General features: G+C 29.4%; 1 pseudogene; it reads right to left on the minus strand.

The window, feature by feature from the left end:
• Nucleotides 1-585: 585 nt before the first annotated feature.
• LOC149510728 (uncharacterized protein At1g15400 pseudogene) lies at nucleotides 586-1,080 on the minus strand (annotated as a pseudogene).
• Between the last annotated feature and the right edge of the window lie 4,284 nt (nucleotides 1,081-5,364).

A 5,364-nucleotide genomic window follows, 5' to 3' on the forward strand; every position in this document is an offset into this window, starting at 1 on the left:
GCAAGGGTCCACTCTCCCTGTTTGATGATCCCCTGAATTCCTGAAATTTTCTGCCGAAGAATAACAGAACAGAACAGAACAGGGGAGAGATTCTCTTGTAAACTTACCCTTTTCCCACAAAATGAGACATAGAGCTCCCGAACACCCCAGAAATTTTTTAAACCTACTGGAAAAGAATCTTAAGGAATCCAAAGGAAAAAAGAATAACAAAAAAAAAAAAAACTTTTGTTCTTATTCGGGAAAACACAAAAATAAAAGCAAATCAAATCAAACCCAAGATGCCAAAGGTGCCTTACAATGAGAAAGAAAGAGAAAAGAGTGTGGAATCAAGATTTTGCCTTTCGTACATGTGAAAATTGTCTCAAGAAAAACCAAATAAAACATTTGCAGATTAATTTAATTACTTCCACCCAAACCACAAATCTGAATGAAACAGAAACAAGAAACATTATCAGAATAAAAAAAAATCAAAACTTTAAACTTTAAGCACCCCCCCCCCCCTAAAAAAAAAAAAAAGAAACTTTAAACTTTAAAAGAATAATCTTTTTTTTTCTATAAGTCCCACATCTCAGTTCATTGAGATGGACTTAAACTTAAACATAAACCCCCTAAGTTCACCGGAATTCCTACCTCCGGTCACAGGAAAATACGAGGAAAAGAACAGACAAAAACCTATCTTGATCTACGCTTACCAGGCCTTTTCCTATGAATATGATTCTTGGTTTGTTTCCCGAAAGCACTGCAAAAACCACAAGTTGAAACCTTTGGAGAAGGTGGCTCAATAGCAGCGGATACCTTACCAATACGGTGACCTCGTCTTTGACCGTTAGATTGGCTTCTTTCAATGGTATTGATTGGTCCAATATTTCTTATCGGCTTAACATCTTTAATAACATCAATCTTTTCTTGGTTATTGTCTTGCAGCTATCCTTGTTCTTCTTGCTGTAGTTGCTTTGTTTTTTCTTCTTGTTGTTCTTGTTTTACTTGGTTTATCTCCTCTGACAAAAACCTGTCATCCCAAATAAGCCCTGAAGATTCTTGTCTCCTAAAAGACGCTATAGATCTTTGCAAACCAGCCATGGTAGATGACAGCTAGATGTTTTTCTCTTTTCTCTCGTTAATGAAACTAAAAGCTTTCCTTCTATAAATTCCAATTCGTTGTAAAAAATAAATAAATCTTTATATATAAAGAGAGAGAAGGATAAAGAAATCTTGAAGATTTGGTTAAGAAAAAGTCATACTAAGGCAACTCAGTCAATATTTCCAAGTTTTCAACAAAATTATTTTCTGTAAAGGGGATTGGCGTTTTTTCTTATGATAAGACACCCTATAATCTTATTTATCAAATTAGAATAGTTTTAAACTTAATTTTTAAAATAAGATACTTTGTACACTTAGAATCCACGTCTGAGATATATGATAAATTATATAAAAATAAAATAAATGATAAATTATTTAATTAGTTTTAACTCAATCAAAAAATTCTAAAATATACATATCTTGAAGAGGCCTCATCTTCTCTTCCTTTTTCCTTCATCAGATCGTCCTCTCTTTATCTTCTTTTCATTTGAATTAAATATTCATGCATTGTTATTTACTAAAAATAAACTATTGATGTTTAAAGGGTGTTCAATGAAATGTCTAAAAGAAACTTTTTTGTTTACGAATTTTGTTAGCTAATAACCCAGTGAAAGTATATTATTGTACTGACAATACTTCAGAACCTTAGCTCTCTAAAATTTGAACTGAATTTAGCAGCAAGGTTGGTGAAGAAAGCATAAGGAAAAATAAAAGTGAGAGATTCCATGGAATGTAGACCAACACGACTGCAAATTAGGTAAAGAAAGAAAGAGAGAAGGGAAAAATCTAAAATCAAAACCAAAAGATATAAAACAAGGAAGAAATAAAAAAAATTTAAAAAAACTATAAAATAAAATTTGAAGAGCATTTGTTTGGTGCAAAGTGAATAATCATGGTGCGATGGTTTTATATTTTCAAAATTGATCATTTAAAAAATTTTTGCCTAAAAGATAAAGATTTGAAAAGAGATGAATAGTTATTTAAAAAAAAAAAAGAAATAGATGAATACTTCTTTGTTGGCACAAAAAAGAGAGATTATTTGGAGGTGGATTGAAACTCCAATACTCTCTAGATCTACTCCAAAAGGTGCTCAAAAATTTTTGGTGCCCTCAAGAATCTAGGAACATTCTATGCTTGGCCTCAAAACCTGCACATTTTCAATTAATGGTTTTTGGTTTTGATAAATAGTATCAAATAGCAAGGTAAGTTTATATTTGCTGTTAGGCATGTTACAGTGTTGCAATGATTGTCTTCTATTTGATAAGCTTTCTGCATTTTTTAAGAGATGAATAGTTACAATGAAGAAAGGGAAAGAAGATTAAAAAAGAAAGTGATGTGGAATTTCATGCTGACATGAAATTAAATTGTACGATACTATCTATTTTTAAGAATAAAGTTTAAAAGTATCCCACTTAAAGAAATAAGATATCTAAATACCTTTGTTTGGAAAAAAAGTCAGTCAATATTTTCAAGTTTTTCAACAAAATTATTTTCTATAAAGGGGATTGGGTTAAATTATGAATTAAAATATTTAACTAATTGTAAAAGTTTTTACTATAAATTTAATCATGCAAAATTATAATATAATTATTTATATTTTGTTGACTATTTTTCTATCTAGTATAATTCAGATTAATAGGTGGATCTAAATTGTGATTAAGATATTAATTAATTTTTGTAACATTAATGGTCTGACCTTAATTCACAAAAATCCATTTGCGTGCTAGATTAAAAGGCTATCACCATATTAAAAAGTTCACTTTATAACTGGACATCCATCCATAAAATGTAGCAAAAAATCTAAATATAAATAATTATGGGGAATATATTTATAAGGGTAGTTAACTATACTATTTTAATTTTAAGTCTTTATAGAATGTTTGGTTTACGAGAATATGAATTGGATAGAATAAAATTATATATGGTAAGATTATATTAAATAATATCATCTTATTTCATGTTTATGATGTGTAATAATTAAAATATGATAATTTTATTTATTGATCAAAATTATTTTTTAAAATTTATATAATTTAAATTATTGATATAATTTTTAAAAATATAATTGGATGATTAATCCTACTTGTAATTTTATCAAAAGGATGATTAATCCTCTGTACAATTTTATCATTTTCTTTAAATACAAACTAAATATAACATAATATAATTATCATCATATCCTATCATCATCTTATATACCAAACATTACCTTAATTGACTATAGTAAAGATTTGAAGAAGATACAAGATATGTTTATTTTGTTGTTGGGAGAGAATATAAAATTCTGGACCATATAGAAGAATTTGGAAAATCTCAACCTAAATGAAACCTAACATATTTTACCCTTTACTTTTTTTTAGTTTTATGATTGAAGGCTTAAATTTAAATTTTATTGTGTGTGGATTTGGTTATTTAATTATATTTTAATTTGTTAGCTGATTATTTTGTAATTATAATTTAATTATAATATAGTAGTTGATTATTTAATCCATTATATGAATGTAATATTTGTAACAATCTAAAAAAAATGCATGATCAAAGGATAATATTTTTATTGAGGCCATGCCGTCATGGTCCTCAAGAGTGCTCAATTGATCATGATACATATATATACAAGAGATCTTTTATTTTTTAATAGTTATATATAAGAGATCTTGTTTACCAACCATCTTTTTGGGGGAAAAAAATTATCTTGAAAAAGATATAGTCACAAGTCTTCTGCTAATGGGCACTAACTGTCGAACTAATCTATACTTAACAAGTCAACTAATTTAAGCTAAAACAGAAATATAAACACTAACCTCTAAGTGGGTTTAGTTGAAACCCATTGAACTGAAAGTGCCCGAGTCGCTGCTGGAGGGAGGTGACTTCGTCAATGCCGCCTAACTCGCCCAGTGGTTGCTGGCTTCATGGTGGTTAGCAATGCATTGAAGGGGGGAGGGGTATTTTTTGGTTGTCAGAAAGACACTTTTTCTCTATTTCCTTTCTTGAATTGAAATTAGTTTCCCTTAATGGGCCAGAGAACCACTATATAAAGAGGAGAGCAGGAATCCATTATTAGCAAATCTCACCCTATCCCATTATGAGTATATACAAAAATAACTTAGGTCATACTTTAATTAAAATCCTACTACGTGATTGGATATATCATAATATAGTATCACTATAGTTAGTCATTGATTTGAATTAACCAAATTTAATCCAGATCAAAATAATTTTGTTAGTCCATCAACATGAGATTACTACAACACCAACTTGACATAGCTTGGTCCCTATGTTAATAAGTTTTGGCACATTGTTAATGCTTAATATAGTTGCTTGTAGCTCCAGTAAGATATTAAAAAAAGGAAAACTTGGATCATTCATAACGTCGTATAAGCCAGACTTCTTAGTGAATTGTTCTAAAATTTTTATGTGGTTTGTTGGTTGGATATGATCAGTTCATTGTACAAAATGCCACTTAAAATTTGTCTTTGAAGCACGTTGTGAGTTCAACTTTCATTTATATACATCTTCTATTTGAAGACAGCAAGCAAATTAGCAAGCTCTGAGCTTAAATTAATCACAAAAAGTAGTTCGGAGTGAATCACCACCCACAGTAAATGCTTATACTTCTTCTACCAATCACCTAGGATTTGTAGCATGCTCTATCAAACCTTGACTTGAAAGTTAGCTAAAGAATTGGCAACTAGGTTTTGAAACATGATAATAAATTTCTAATTAGCTTGAAAAGTATGTAAAACAACTGATATATAAGATTTTAAGTATCTGAGCCTGGTTGATTGACTCTAGTAGATTGAGTTTATGCATTAATTTATTGGTGATTGCCCTTTTAATTGATAAATGAATTGAGCTTGAGATGGTATTAGGTTCATAAGTTGTTAAATGAAAAGGAGATTATGGTTTGCTAAAAAAATCAAAAGATTGTGCAGCATCAAAGATAGACAATGTTGGTTAGTTTATAACACATTGATTAAGGTTGTTGGTTGTTGTCTTTATTTTTTTGGTTATCGCATTATAGAAGCTTCCTAGTAAGAGTTCCTGTTGCATTTTTAAAATAAGCATGCAGATAATAATTTGTATTGTTTCTCCTAACATGGAATGTAGAATTTATGATGTGTTTAAGACTTTAAGTATGTTTTAACAAGTCACATTTTAGTTTCATGATGTGGATAATCATACCACAGCACAGGTATGTATTTTTCACTTTAATATTTGTGTGTGTATTCCTTGCACAAAAGAGATAGATATCAGTCCATGAAGTTAAAGATTAGACCTTGACTA

The sequence above is a fragment of the Durio zibethinus genome, chromosome 28 (assembly GCF_047325235.1).
Source record: "Durio zibethinus cultivar Kanyao isolate XHJ-2024 chromosome 28, ASM4732523v1, whole genome shotgun sequence".
In the NCBI taxonomy this organism is placed as follows: domain Eukaryota; kingdom Viridiplantae; phylum Streptophyta; class Magnoliopsida; order Malvales; family Malvaceae; genus Durio; species Durio zibethinus.